Here is a 16,359-nt window from a genome sequence, read left to right on the forward strand (position 1 = left end):
CACTAACCCAGGAACCTATCCTTGCAACAAAGCCCGTTGCCAACTGTGTCCACATATCTATTCAGGGGACACCATCATAGGGCCTAATTACATCAGCCACACTATCAGAGGCTCGTTCACCTGCACATCTACCAATGTGATATATGCCATCATGTGCCAGCAATGCCCCTCTGCCATGTACATTGGTCAAACTGGACAGTCTCTATGTAAAAGAATAAATGGACACAAATCAGATGTCAAGAATTATAACATTCATAAACCAGTCAGAGAACACTTCAGTTTCTTTGGTCACTCGATTACAGACCTAAAAGTCGCAATATTACAACAAAAAGACTTCAAAAACAGACTCCAACGAGAGACTGCTGAACTGGAATTAATTTGCAAACTGGATACAATTAACTTAGGCTTGACTAGAGACTGGGAGTGGATGGGTCATTACACAAAGTAAAACTATTTCCCCATGTTTATTCCCCCCCCGCCCTCACTGTTCCTCAGACGTTCTTGTCAACTGCTGGAAATGGCCCACCTTGATTATCACTACAAAAAGTTTTCTCCCCCCACCCCCCGCTCTCCTGCTGGTATTAGCTTGCCTTACCTGATCACTCTCCTTACAGTGTGTATGATAACACCATTGTTTCATGTTCTCTGTGTATATAAATCTCCCCACTGTATTTTCCACTGAATGCATCCGATGAAGTGAGCTGTAGCTCACGAAAGCTTATGCTCAAATAAATCGGTTAGTCTCTAAGGTGCCACAAGTCCTCCTTTTCTTTTTGCGAATACAGACTAACACGGCTGCTACTCTAAAAGATGGTGATGGAATTTTGGTTCCTCCATTTCCTGTCCCTGCCAGAACCAGGAAGTGAGAAGCAGCACTTACAAGGAGGATTGGCTCTAGTGATGGATGAAGGTCTGGCAGGTTCATGGGACTTTCCTGAGCCAGTCATCCCCTACATAGTGATATGGGCAGAGAGATCCTGAGACCTGTGGAGGGAGTGACAGCACTGACAGGCCATTCACAATTCTTACTTTGGTACACTGCTGCCTAGCTTCTAGGTATCTAGGAAGTGAAAAGGCCAGTGACCACAGGTACACAGCTGGTTGGGTGCCAACCAATTGGGGCGTCGGTCAGCACTTGGTTTTGAAGGGAGGCCGCCAGCATCCTGCAAGCTGAGCTTTCAGGACATGGAAGTGCCTGAAAATATGTGAGGACTGCTGGGATGTCATCACATCAAAACATTTAGTGGCGATGTCAGGACTCTGTATCATCAGTGGGACAAAGGGTCATTTCTGACATTGTGATGCAACAAGATGACGATGTACAATGTATTTGTCCAGTAGGCCTAATGTACAAAGGTGACCATACTTCCCTGGGACAATGTGGGAACCTGCTTGCTGGAGAAGATTCCACCTGAGCCCACAGGTGGTCTGCAGGCAGCATCCACCTCTGGAGCAAGGGTTGAAAATTAGCCCACGATAGCAGCACTCCATGCAGATGTTGAGCTAGGCATCCTCGCTCTTGGAAATGTCCCGGTAGTTGGGGGCAAAAGTCCATTGAGTTAAGCTGCTAAGCAGAGGTGGTCTTCGGTGAGAACTCCAATTCCAAATCCCACACAGTCAGGGAAAGTCTGAATCTCGATCTGTTTCTCTTTTGCGACTAGCTCTGGAGAAGTTTGTATTTGGATCCAAACTTTGTAGCTCAGATTATTCCCTGCTACAAAGTGAACATGCTGAAACGATCACTTTCCAATTTATCCCAGCCCCTCGCCCTCTGCACCCCACTGGACCATCACCACCTCCCCCGCCAGGGCATTGCTGGCATGAATGTGCATTTGTGGCTCTTGGTGATTGATTGGAGGGGAGATAAAATGCTCCAGCCCTAGCTGTGTGAGCACAGGAGAGCACCCAGCTGTCACCAGGTGTTTAGACAATAAATCACTTGGATTTACTCCCCATATGACTCTCTAAAGCTGGAAGTGTAAACAACAGGCTGTGTCAGTGATGGAGCATCACCCACGAACACAGACGCAACAAGAGCACCATGTCAGGCATTAATTCTCCTTTAGTCATTGCTGTAGTAAAAACGTTTTGGAGTCTTAGCATGGAAAGCTATAGACTCTCTCTGTTTGTTCCTGTACCTGCCTGTTTAGCCTCTTCTTCTCTGCCTTGGGGAAGGAGCTCCTTCTGCACTGAAACTCCAGCCTATCCTGGATCTGAACTTTTCTGTAGTTCAAGGTGTTTGGATGCATCCACTCTTGGAAGGATCAATAGATGTTTTAATGGCCCTAGCAATGCCATGTTTATGCATTTTTGAGATCCTGTCTTACCTGGAGCTTCTGATATTCTAGACTATGAGCCAAGCACCATACTGCTACTAAGAGATAATAATACTTTGCACTTTTCATCTTCAAAGCACTGTACAAACTTCATCCAAATAATCCTCCCTGGAAGAAGTAGAGAAGCAGTGCAGTCCAGTGGACCAGGCATGCATTGGGACCCCAGAGACTTGGGTTCTGCTCCTGGCTCTGCCACAGACTGACTGTCTGATCTTGTGCAAGTTACTCTCCCTCTCTCGCTCTTTACACGTATTTTTCCCATCTGTCAAATGGGGATAATGAGACTTACCCACAAGAGCCCCATGGAAATGCTTTATTATGTATGATCACTTGGGCGATAATCCAAGAGAGAAAATTCAAATAATAAGTATGAAGTTAAATGAGAACAAATAAAACCCAGCCAACATGTGAAACTGATCAGCTCAAAAGATCTGCTGTGTAAGGAATAGCTACCCTCCTCCAACAGCTATTCTCTCGTCCCTGAGTCAGAGTTCTTCCTTGTGTACTTTCAGTTACACCAGGGATGAAGTTGTTCCCTTGTACGTATTGACGTCTTGCTTCCCGAACCCTCCTGACAAATCTACTGCGTTCAGTTTAATTGAGATTGCAAGGAACAGGGACCTTTCCTTTTTACCCAACATGATTAACTATGGTAATATGTATATCATGAGATTTGTTTTACTGGTGGGGAAACTGAGGCACAGAGCAGGGAACTGAGTTACCCAAGACCACACAGCGAGTCAGTGTTGGAGCAAGAATTTATATGTCTCACACCACTGGACAATGCCCCTTTAACATTTTCAATCCCATGCAGGGGCTGAATCCCTCTTCTGAAAGGAAATTCAGTAATATGATAAAACCAACACAGAGGACTCACAAAAGGGAAAAATACTTGGGTAACCCAATAACATCAAGGCCTGATGCTGCTGGGTCCATTATATCATTGTTAGATGCTTACAAGAGACAGGCCATATATGATCTGAACGTGCGGAATCAATTCCTGTGTGTGGATGAATTGAGAAGTTTAGTGACTGAGATTTGAAGTTAAATGATACAGTTGATTTCTAATCTGACAGGCAGCACTGAGAATGAAAACATTACAGAAAAAAATTGTTTAGGTCCAAGTGTGGCCAATGTAGCCTGCAGTCTTTCAGGGCAATAGAAATGATAAGAAGCCCAGAAAGGCTTGCATATCAAGAGAGATGGAAAAGATAAGGACTGTTTGATTTGTGGGGAGGGCATGATCGAATTATATAAAATAACGATGGGAGAAAGAAGGGAAATCAGGGTTGCTTATTTACCCAAAGTCATAATACAAGAACAATGGCAGCATTGAGTGAAACAAGTTTAAAGAGAATAGAAAGAAATGTTACCAATCTGTGATTTGTTGTAGAGATTAATAGGATTCCAGACAGGATTATCCATGTATATGGTCAGGAATAATATTGGCAGTTGCCATAGAGAAGTTTTAACAAGTATAGAACATTAGCTAATCATGCTTGGGATATTTTTCCATGGGTGGCTTGTTACATAATGGTTCACAATGTGGGATTTACAGCTTCCTCTAAAACATAGAATATTGGCAGCCTTCAGAGACGAGATGTTGGGCTGGATGGCCTGATTGGGACTGAAGAGACCTATGTTTATCATTAATACAGAGGTGTAGACTACAGAGACTGCTGGTCCTAGCATGCCATGAAGCATTGTATTCTGGGAACTGTAGTCACTGCAGGCTCCATATTAAAGATGTGAACACCTGTAGCTGGCTCCATTGTACGGCATTAGGTGCAGCCTGAGGGCAAGTACTGGCAAGTAGTCCCTGCAGCCCTTTATCTGAAGAATATTTGAGCGGTGCTGATCTAGGCACTAGTTTGCACCAGCTCTTTGGAGGAATATTTGCTCTGCAGTCTAGTTCTCCCCAGTCATCCCTGCCCTCAGTACTCCTTTCCTGGAACCAAACCCCTATCTGTTCCCATTCCCTTTTGGCTGTTTTTTGCTAGACCCAAAGTCCGTGCAGACTCAATGCTCCTGGAATGACCCACGATCGCTGCCTAAGGCAGCTGAGCCTAGGAGTTCTTGTGTTCACCCTGCCCTGCAGCAGGGCACCCTGTGTGCCGGAGAGAAGCTCCAGTAACAGCATCTGCTTCCCTCAGCCGTGCTTGTATGCCCATGCCCTTTCCCCATCCCTTCCATGGTTCTGGCCGCAAGGGAGCAATTACGCTCTCATCGATCCCTCATCTCCTGGAATTGCCCTGTGCGCACCAGCGCAGTGTCAGAATCAATAGAGCAGGCTTCGTACAGAGACTGTGCTGTGGCCAAGGAGGCAAACTGCTCACCGGACGGGTTACGATGAAATAATATTGTGTCAGGAGGTAAGGCAGCAGAGAGACTGGCAGTAAAGATTTTTCCCCTATTGCCACAGGGAGAGCAAGAGTTTGATCAGATTTAGAGGCAGGCTCAATAGCTGCTGCTTTAGATCGTGCTGGAGATAAAATGTAACAGGAGGAATGTAGGAAAGAATAATTTAAAAAATACAAAGCAGTATGGACAAGTGTCCTTTAAACCCATCTGCTCAGAACTACACTGACAGAGAACCAAAGGGGAATAAAAACATCCCTGGGTCTCTAGTCAGAGAGAGGGAGGGAGTGTGCCTAGTGATTAGAGTAGGGGACCAGACACTGGACTCCTGGGTTCTAGTCCCAGCTGTGCCAGGGACTCACATTGTGTCCTCAGGAATGTCATGTAGGGCTTATTTACAGGGTGGGATAATGCGCACCAGGGTGCCCCCAGAAATGTTTGACATGGTACAATACACACAGCTGCATCGCTCACTTTACCTTTTTGTGGCACCACTCAGGTTGTAACAGGGGGGCCGCCAGGTCAAATTTCAGGGAATGCTGTTGCAATCTGGTGCTCCAGGTTGCAGCGCCACTCAGTTAGGGGCCTGATCAAACAGGGCCTGGGGCAAACTGACCCTCACGCTTCCTCTGGGCAGCCATGGTCTGATCTGAGCATAATGTACATAAGGCTGCAGGTGCCACAGATGCACGCTACGGGGGTGTGATTTCTAAAGCTCGCTAACATGTTGCACGTTAATTGGTCCAAGTGGATCCTGTGGATGTACGTCTAATGGTCTCTCCTGTGCTTTAACACAGGACTGTTTCAAGCAGCTCTACCTTAAAGTGCCCTAGGGAACACTTAACGTGCACCAACAGCATCTACATGGACCAATTAAAGTGCAACACATCAGTGTGCTTTAGAAATCACTGCCCTGTAGGGCACATTACCCTGCATGTACACATGCCCTTAAACTAAAGTTTTCAAAATTGTCCACTAACTTTGGATGCCGCACTAGTGAGCTCTCAAGTGCGGAGCATCATGTCATAGATTGGCTCACCCTTTAAGAGAGTGAGGCTCAGTCTTGCCTATGACCTAGCACTGATCCCTTCCATCCCCCCATTAGGACTCAATTACAATTAGTGATCTCAGCTGTGGAAGGGTCAGGGAGAACTACATAGAGAAGGAAGAGAACTCAGTCATAGAGCAGACCTAGGAGACGGAAATAATGGGAGACCCTACCTTGGGGAAGGCTGGGTGAAGTCAGGCTGGAGAGAACCACAGGCAGCAGATCAGGCTCCTGTGTGGGACCCTGAAAGAAGGAGGGATATTCCTGAGAGAAGCTGGTGGAGTCCCTGGGGAAGGGATGCAGTGAGGTAACCTGCCAGGATGAAGCAGTACAGAAGAACTCTGTAGGGCCCAGGAGTAAGGGTAAAGAGCAGAGCTCTCTGGTGTAGCTCAAGAGGGGTAGAAGAATTCTTGGTTTGGACATTTACTTAGATTTACAGTTGGACTTTTCTTACCCTGGAAAGGGATTGAACTTAAGAGGTGACCTGGCTGGAGGGATGGGCCATGGAAGGTCCAGACAGAGACAGGCCAACATGGGGCTGAAGATGTGATCAACGGGCAGCATTAGAGCTGCAGGCCCCTGTTATGCCATGCCCTGATGATAGGGAATGCTCTGACAGTGAGTGCAATTGTTTACACAGCAGGGGTATGTGAGGGAGTGAGCAGGCCCTCCCTTGGCCCCTGACTGGGGTTGGAAATTTGGCCTGGACACTTCTCTGTCATGATGGCTGAGCCAAATTTGCATGGAGCATGTGCCTGCTTGGGTCCCCATCTTTGCAGTCATTTGGATGCTCATAGGCACTGGGCAAGTCTCCTGGTGCCCAGGAGGGTGGGAGAATTTGGATCCAGGCTTGTGGTGCTTTCTCAGGAAGTGGAGATGTTGCAGGAGAGTGGGACCTGGGGCTCCCAGAACTGCCTGGCTCCTGGTGGGAGTGGTGCTCTTCCGCCTGACTGCCTCTCTGGTGAGAGTTCAGGGCTGGGTGTGGGGTGGGGAGACCGTGGGGCTGGGTACAGAGGGGAGAGTTCAGAGCTGGGTGTGGGGAAAGTGTGCAGTGCTGGGTGTGGGGCAGGAGGAGGGGAATGCACATAGAGCTGGGTTCAGGGGGATTGTGTAGCTCTGGGGGCAGAGGGAGAGTATGTGGGAGAGAGTATGGGGTGGGACTTAGGGAAGGGAGAGTTCTGGCCCCATCCTCAGGAAAACTCAGGTTGTGCCCCTGTTACCCTCTCACTGAAGTTGGCTGGCTTGATTGGGATTCAGCACCTCTGTCAATCAAGCCCAACCTGTCTCAAAGTGGGCACCCTGAAATTAGCATCCACTTCTGACTTTGGTCTCAGTTTCTCCCTCTGTAAAATGGGGATAATGATACTAACAGCCCTTGCTGGGGTGTTAAGTTAAAGACGGTAAAGACCTTAGAAGTGTGCTTTGCATCTTCAATCAGGTTAATGGATGAGACCACCTGAAAGAAGGGTTCCCAGAAGTCTCGGCTGCTGTGCTTGTGCCAAAAGCAGCCAGACCCATGAGATGATGCAAGGTAAATGCACTCACTCAATATTTACATACCCTCAGTGCTATCTGTGTGGGGGGGGGGGCAGGAGGGGGGAAGGTTTGCAGCTCAGGACTGAGGGGAATTGACTGAGGTGTGTAGATCTGTAGTTTGCTCAGCACTTGCCCACTGTGCCTGGCTCCATGACATGCTATCAGCCAAATTTATGACTTGGTGTGACTGAGCGTGTGACTATGTAACGGGCCTAAAGAGCACATTGAGATGGTGGTGCTGAGTGCTATGGAGAGCCAGCTATGGAATTGCTCATTTTCTGTGTGCAAATGGGAAGCAGATCCTATGAGCTGGGCTGGGAAGCAGCGAGCAGTGCAAGGTGGCAAATGAAGGGAGCAATGTTTTGGCTGGCCATGGGGAAAGAAAGAGCGAATGGCCACTCCCCCTCTCTGAACTGTACAGCTGCCCATCTCCACTGGTCAATGATGCTTCTCCGTCACTGCTGAGAAGAAAACCCTCCGATGCGTCAGCAGAATATCTGCTCCAAGAGATACACAGCGCCAGCACTTCCACTCTGCGTTCACTAATTCACCACATGGTGTCACTGTAGAATGCCTGTGACGGCTGCTCAGCCGTTCTTTGGGCCACGCTGCGGCAGAGTCAGCTGCCAGGAATCCAGCCAAGGCTTGGCGTGGCAAATAAAAAATGGGATGTGTGCACCACTTGCACACGCGCCAGTGTCAACACATCATACTGTGGAAGCAAAGCAGTGTGGGTCGCTATGCAAATGATGTGACTACAGCGACAAAGGAGCTGACCTCCAGCTGTGCCTGTGGGTTCCTCTAGGCCAATTTTGCTCCAGCCTTTCTGGCCTGGAACCCATCCCCCTGGGGTCGGGTGGAGTTGGGTAGTGGTGGAAAACCAGGTGGCAGACACTGGGCTTGACTCCAAGGGCTAATACCTTTTGCTTTGAGACTCTGAACAAGGCTACCCTATTTCGGTAGGGTAGCTCACTTCTCAAGAGATGCATTTAACTAGGCCTTCGAGGACTCCTTCACTATTGCCTTTCATCACGGTAGAGATGGGTCTGGCCCCAACCCCAGACGCAAACAGTTTCTGGGGAGCTTAGATGCTGATCCAGATCTGGTGGTGACAGCTTGGGGCCCATCACCAACTTACAGCAAACCCCCTGTGGTGAAAAGCAGACCAGAATGCAGCTCTGCCTCCTACTGAAAAGGCATAGAAGTGCTCTGCCTAATCAAGTCAAGGGAGATGAAAGTTTGTGTAATAGAGGAGGGCTGCATGCCTACAGACACCATGATCCTCATCAGGGATCCAAATTGGGACAAGCCTCTGCTGTTTGAACTGTAAACTTCCTTAGCTGTAAGTTGCAGTCTGTTTTAGTCACAGGGCTAGCCAGTAGAGGGAGACATGAGCGTACATACACTATGCCTGCATTTTATATTTGTAACATACAATGGATCTGTATTGTATGATACAAATATAGAGCGCACATGTAGTGTGCGGAGTCTGCAATGCAAATATCATGGGTGAAGCTGGTCCGGAAAGGATCTTTTTCCCCTACGAAAGGTGTCATGGATTTTTTTTCCTTAAAAATAAATAAATCAGGTTTGGGTTTTTTTAAATTGCCAAAACAATTTTTTTTTGATTTGGACAAAAATGGACACTGTTTTCACAAATGTTGGCTTTGTCAGATAAACCATTTTCTGACAGAAAAATGTTTTGACAAAATCTTCAACAAGCTCTAATCATGACACAGAACACTGTCTCCTTATTAGAGGCACTTTCTGCCCTGAAATCCCATGATCAAACACCTGGCTAAGAGACAATGAACATTTGCCACTTATAAAATCTGTCTCTTCTGTAAATACTAGTTAACTGCTGAAGTGTATTCACATCTTATGGATATTCCAAGGCACACAGCCTTGTAAAGTCTAGGGCACAGACATATTAATATAGTCTGCTGAAAACTTTATTACTACAATACTCTAATAGATTCCAAGGCCAGAAGGGACCACTGTGGTCATCTAGTCTGACCTCCTGTATAACACCGGCCATGGAATTTCCCCCAAATAAGATCTACGTCAAATGAGAATTATCTTAAACATCCAGTCTTGATTTAAAAATTGTTAGTAGTGGAGAATGACCCTTGATCAATTGTTCCAATGTTAAAAAATTTACACCTTCTTCCCCATCTGAATTTGTCTAGCTTCAACATCCAGCCATTGTACTTTTTCTCTGCTAGATTGAAGAGCCCATTGTTAAATATTTGTTCCCCAGGTAGGTACTTGCAGACTATAATCCAGTCACTCCTTAACCTTCTCTCTTTGTTAGCCTAAATAGACTCAAGGAGCCCAATCATGAGAACACATGTTTTCTAATGTTTTAATCATGTGGGTGGCTTTTCTCTGAACAGTCTCCAGTTTATCAACATCCTTCTTGAATTGTGGTCACCAGAACTGGACCTAGTATTCCAGCAGTGGTTGCATCAATGCCAAATCCAGAGGTACAAAATAACCTCTCTAATCCTGCTTGAGATTCCTTGGTTTATGCATCCCAGGATCACAATAGCGCTTTTGGCCATAGCACTGCATTGGGAGCTCATGTTCAGTTGATTATCATGACACCCCCCCTCCCATCTCTTTTAGAGTCACAGCTTCCAAGGATAGAGTCTCCCATCCTGTAAGCATGGCCTACATTCTTTGGTCCTGGATGTATGCATTTAGTGTGATAAAACCCACACTATTTGCGCCCAGTTTACCGAGCGATCCATATCCCTCTGTATCAGTGACCAGTCCTCTTCATTCCACATTTACCATTCCCCCAACATTTGCATGATCTTCACACTTTATCAGTGACTATTTTGTTTTCTACCAGGTCATTGATAAAAATGTTAAATAGTGTAGAGCTAAGAACTGATCCCACTAGAAACACATCCATTCCATGACGATTCCCTATTCCATTTTGAGAATTATCAGTTAGACAGTTTTTAATCCACTTAATATCTGACATGTTAATTTTGTATTGTTCGAGGGTTTTTTTACCCAAAATGTGATCTGATACCAAGTTAAATGCCATACAGAAGTCTAAAGTCTTGTCTGAATTAACAATTAGTTTGTGGCAAGCTGGAGTAAATCTGCGCTACGTTAGTGTACTGCATACTAAGTGACCATGTAGACTCTACCGCAGTGCCCTAAAAGTTCCATAGTGCACTTTGATCTACCTTGCTTTGAAACAGGAGTAAACTTCTAGTGCATGGCAGCAGGGTCCATGTGACTGCTCAGTGTGCAGCAGGCTTGTGTGGGGTAGATTTATACCCCAGCTTGCTGTGAACTAAGCGTTCGTTTAGACAAGCCCTAAATATATTACATCAACGCTATTGTAATCTCATAAAAATCGAGTTAGTTTGATAGGATCTATTCTTTTTCTACAAGCCCCTGTTGGTTGACATAACTATATTACCCTACCTTAATTCTTTATTAATGGGGTCTGGCTTGGGATTGATGTCAGATTGAAAGGCCTATAATTAGCTGGGTCATCCCATTTACCCTTTTTAAATATTGGCACAACGTTAGTTTTCTTCCAGTTTTCTGGAACATTCCCAGTGTTCCAAGTCTTATTGAAATTCAGCATTAACAGTCCAGTGAGCTCCTTGCCCAGCTCTATCTATCACTCTTGGATGCAAGTTCTCTGGACCTGCTAACTTAAGTGTCCGTGGTCGTCGTCGTCGTCGTCATCATCATACTATGACTATATCCGCTGACGTCTTCCAAAATAGCAACAGGAATATTTATTGAACTCTTTCGCCTTTTCTGCATTATATTGAATCTACCATTTCCACCTAGAAATGGAACAATACCATTGTTAGGATTCTTTTTGTTTTTATAAAAAAACCCCACAAAACACAACCCTCCTACTGTCCTTAACTCTGCTGGCCAGAGATTTCTCCTGGCGTCCCTTTGCTTCTTTTATTAACATACTACAATCCCTAGCTTTTGATTTATATTTATTATCAATTTCCCTTCTTTTTTTTGTTTTGTTTTTATTTTCTGTAGCTGCCCTCAATTTCCCTCTAAGCCAGATCAGTTTAAGACAATGCAGCCTTTTCCCTTGATTTTTGGGATTGTGGCTCTTTGAGCACCAAGTAAAGGGTTTTTTAACAATTCCCTATTATCATTCACATTTTTCTGTTTACATTTTTCCTGCCAGCTGATTTGCTTCCTAAATGTTTTCAGTTGTTCACAATTTTGTGAAATTGGTCCCTTTTAAAGCACCAAGTACATATATGGCTAGTTGGGACTTTATTTAGTTTGCACATTACAAATGTGATCAGGTGATAATCTCTTATACGTAAACTAACACTAATTTTTATGTCTGTGACCAATTCTTCTATCTGTCAAGATGAGGGCTAATATACAATTTCCTGGTGTTGGAAGCAAAACTCTTTGTTAGGAAACTGTCAGCTATAATGCTAAGAAATTCCAAGGATGTTTGAGTACCAGTAGCAGAAGCCTCCAGCATATGTCACTCAAATTGAACTCCCTCCTGATTACACAGCTTTTCCCCCTACGCATTATAGATAGGCGATAGATAAAAATACCCAAATGCTGGAAAGCCAGGAAATTCTAAGTGAAGATTAATTATGTTAAAACAAAACAACAGTGGAAAGTCTGGAAATTCAGAGTTAAGATCGCCCCAAATAACTTTAACTCTGTCCCTTGCCTTGTCACAATGAGCACGCCTCAAGGGATGTAGAGTGGCACCAGTCCTGAGTTGTTTGAGTATTCCACTTTATTTCCATTTCTTCTTTGTCCTACATATGCAATAGGAGAGCTCATAAATTTGTTTTAAAACTTCTTTACAAGCTTCAGAAAGCTTTGCATGGATAGTAGCATCTGCTATCAAATGGAGTATCCCAATAGATGGGAAGTCCGTCTCCTCACCAGCCAATCAGCACCCCTTCAATGCTTTGACAACTGCATCAGCATCACTCACATAGCCAAACAGGTAGCCACCATTCCAGAGGACATGCTTCCATGCTGATGATGAGTTCTGCTTGATAATTATCCAAAGTAGTGCAGACTGATGCACATTCATTTTCATCATCTGTGTCAGATGCCACCAACAGAAGGTTGATTTTTCTTTTTTGGTGGTTTGGGTTCTGTAGTTTTTGCAGCAGAGTGTTGCTCTTAAGACTTCTGAAAGCATACTCCACACCTTATCCCTCTCAGATTTTGGAAGAGCTTCTTAAACCTTGGGTGGAGTGCTGTAGCTATCTTTAGAAATCTCACATTGGTACCTTCTTTGCATTTTGTCTAATCTGCTGTGAAAGTGTTCTTAAATTGGACATGTGCTTGGTTGTCATTCAAGACTGTCATAACACAATATATGGCAGAATGCGGGTGACACCATGGAGCAGGAGTCGTACAATTTTCCCCTAAGGAGTTCAATCACAAATTAATTTAACACTTTTTTTTAAAAACAAGCATCAGCGTGGAAGCATGTCCTCTTGAACAGTGGCCGAAGCATGAAGGGGCATACGGATGTTTAGCACATCTAGCACATAAATACCTTGCAACACCAGCTACAAAAGTGTCATGCAAACACCTGTTTTCACTTTCAGGTGATATTGTAAACAAGAAGCAGGCAGCATTATCTCCCGTAAATGTAAACAAACTTGTTTGTCTTAGCGATTGGCTGAACAAGAAGTAGGACTGAGTAGACTAAAGTTTTACATTGCTTTGTTTTTGAGTGCAGTTATGTAACAAAAACAAAGCTACATTTGTAAGTGGCATTTTCACAACAAAGATTGCGCTAAGGTACTTGTATGAGGTGAACTGAAAAATACTATGTCTTTTATCTTTTTTACAGTGCAAGTACTTGTAATCAAAAATAATAAAGTGAGCACTTATTCTGAGTTGTAATGGAAATCAATATATTTGAAAATGTAGAAAAATATTTATAAATTGGTATTCTATTATTTAACAGTGCCATTAAAATTGTGATTAGTCACAGTTTTAATCAGATTATTTAGTTTTGAGTTAATCGCTTGAGTTAACTGTGATTGACAGCTCTAATCAGAACCGAAGGTTTGAACAGTAGAGTGCAAGACAATTTCTTATCTGAGACACAAAATGGCCAGCAGCAGCATAATGGAGTCCGTACTGACTCCGAGGGAAGAACGCTCCTTACTGAGACACTAGCAGCATATCCTACTGTTCCAGTCTATGCCTGGATCGAATCCACTGCTCTTAGCTTGAGATTTTCAGGGAGAGTATAGCTCAAGGCAGTATGGCTGCAAGTCATGCAGCTTGTTCTGTTTGGGGTCCTCTATTTAAATACTTTTCCCAGTGGGGAATGGGTAGGTGAGGGAAAACCCCATGTCCATGCTTCACACACTGCAAACAAAAATTCCCCATTGAACGGCCCCGCATTGCTTTCTCACAGCTCCTGCTGTGCTTCAATCTACAAGTCCCTGTAAATGTCTCCTGTAAATGCTGCTTGCTGGGAATAGCTCGTCCCCTGATGGTCCATGAGTAGGGAGCTTCCAAGGGCTTTGGTGGGGGATCAGACCCCAGCCTGAACATCAGGATCCCATGGTGGAGACAGAAGAGGGGTACCCTTTACAACTCTCTTCCAGCCACAGGAAATACCCCTCTTCAGGGCCACCAGGTGTGAGCATATATGTCTGGATTTCAGTATCAAAGCAGTGTGCTCAGATGGACAAGTACAATCCTTCTTTCTGCTGCCTGTGTCTTCATGGCAGCAGAAATGCAACATAAGGGAGAGTGGAGCAATCTGAAGACCTTGAAATAGGGGCTTTTTCTTCCCTAAAAGGGGTACCCTGCACCCAAATCTTCCCCCCACATCCATCCAATATAAAGTTACAGCAAATCCACACCATGGGTCTGGTGATTCATGGCCAGAGGTGTTCCTAGCTATGCAAGGCCAGCAACTAAGGGATCTAAGGGTACACCTATGCTGCAAAAAACAACAACAAAAAAACCACAACCCCAATGCACCATGGCAGTGAATCTCAGAGCCCTGGTCAACTGACTTAGGCTTGCATTACAGGGCTAAAAGAAAAGGAGTACTTGTGGCACCTTAGAGACTAACCAATTTATTTGAGCATGAGCTTTCGTGAGCTACAGCTCACTTCATCGGATGCATACTGTGGAAACTGCAGAAGACATTATATACACAGAGACCATGAAACAATACCTCCTTCCACCCCACTCTCCTGCTGGTAATAGCTTATCTAAAGTGATCATCAAGTTGGGCCATTTCCAGCACAAATCCACAATGTGAAGAGAGTGGTCACTTTGGATGGGCTATTACCAGCAGGAGAGTGAGTTTGTGTGTGTGTGTGTGGGGGGTGGAGGGTTAGAAAACCTGGATTTGTGCTGGAAATGGCCAACTTGATGATCACTTTTACATAAGCTATTACCAGCAGGAGAGTGGGGTGGGAGGAGGTATTGTTTCATGGTCTCTGTGTATATAATGTCTTATGCAGCTTCCACAGTATGCATCCGATGAAGTGAGCTGTAGCTCACGAAAGCTCATGCTCAAATAAATTGGTTAGTCTCTAAGGTGCCACAAGTACTCCTTTTCTTTTTGCGAATTCAGACTAACACGGCTGTTACTCTGAAACCTGTCATTACAGGGCTAAAAATAGCAGTGTAGATGGTGGGGTTTGGTCTGAAGCCCAGGCTCTGAGACTTGTGGGGAGGAGGGAGGATCTTGGAGCCAGGCTTCAGCCAGAATCTGTATGTCTACACTGCTATTTTTAGCCCCATTGCACGAGCCCAAATCCATGGACCTGGGTTCTGAGAGTCATGATGGCACAGCTATTTTTGCTTTGTAGATGCATCCTAAGGATTCGTTATTAGTCTTTGTGAAGCTAAACTAGGCCCCTTTAAATCCACACACTTCTTCCTTAGGCATATTCCTGGCTTTGCTGCCACCTTCCTCCAATCTGTGATCCTGGGGACAGGGCCACAGGATGGTACTGCTGCCACCCTCAGCAGCAGCCAGTCCTGGAATGGAAGCACACACTCCTATGAGACCATTTCCCAGCCACCCTCCATAGAAACTCAAACTCAACATCTCGAGGTGGGGGTACCTTTCCCTTACCCCATCAGTTTATCTACAGAGAGACCACTGGGCTCACATCACCACCTAGAACTACACCAGCAGAGACACCAGAACCTGCTCTGTTCTGCTGGACTTCACCCAGTCTAGTATGAAGTGTCTAGACTGGGGCTCCCAGCTCTTCCCTAAGGGAGATAATTCTATGCTCTAATATGCGTAATAATTAGGAGGTATTTTATGACATCTTACATTTTCCTTTTATTACTTTCCCTCCAGTGATATCACCATGGACCTCCCTAATGGATCCCCCTCTCTCCTCCTCTTCACAGAGACTCTCATTCAGGGCTGTTTGACAAATCCAGTAAACATCCTCACCTTGCAGAAGCATTTAGAGAGAAAATTTAGACTAAAAGCTCCTCTAAACCAGTGTGTCTTCCCCCTTCTTTGTAAATCCAGTGCACGTTAAATGAAACTCATAGGTTTCTTGAAGCTGTCTGTGTTATTATTGGAACTGATGCACATTCCCTCTAACCAATCTATTTTTATTTGAAGCACTTATGCTGTATGAAACCAAGCATAATAACTACAGTCAATATAGATATATTTGTTTTTATTTAAACTCATAAGTGTGCTAAAAGCAATAATTGCTTTCCCTACTGCAAACCAATATACACATATAATAGAAAGTGTATGGATCAGTCAAAACAGGAGTGTCCGCTTACCCAAAGGGCTGCTTCTAAAAACCACTGAGAGTTATTATTACAGACAGCTTCAGGGGACAATGGGGCTTCAGAAGCAACATGCTCAGCACTGGGCTGGGGGGGATCAAGGCTGGTGTATGGATGGTAGTAGTTCTATTCAGCTGGAAGGATAATGCTACAATATTTGTCTCTGAGAGTTAGTGGGCAGCTGAGGAGTGTGGCAGGGACAGCAAAGGGAGACTAGCTCCCACCCCAAATAACAAAATGGAGATTCATTCTTACCACAACATTTAGTTATTGAAAATGTTC

General features: G+C 44.8%; 1 long non-coding RNA gene across 1 annotated transcript; it reads left to right on the forward strand.

Moving 5' to 3' along the window:
- The first annotated feature begins 5,894 nt into the window (after positions 1 to 5,894).
- On the forward strand, positions 5,895 to 15,898 carry LOC122466344. The gene is made up of 3 exons (XR_006291763.1): positions 5,895 to 6,360; positions 7,181 to 7,273; positions 15,626 to 15,898. It is a non-coding gene; the product is annotated as an uncharacterized LOC122466344 (long non-coding RNA).
- Positions 15,899 to 16,359: the final 461 nt, after the last annotated feature.

This window comes from Chelonia mydas, chromosome 6 (assembly GCF_015237465.2).
Source record: "Chelonia mydas isolate rCheMyd1 chromosome 6, rCheMyd1.pri.v2, whole genome shotgun sequence".
NCBI lineage: Eukaryota > Metazoa > Chordata > Testudines > Cheloniidae > Chelonia > Chelonia mydas.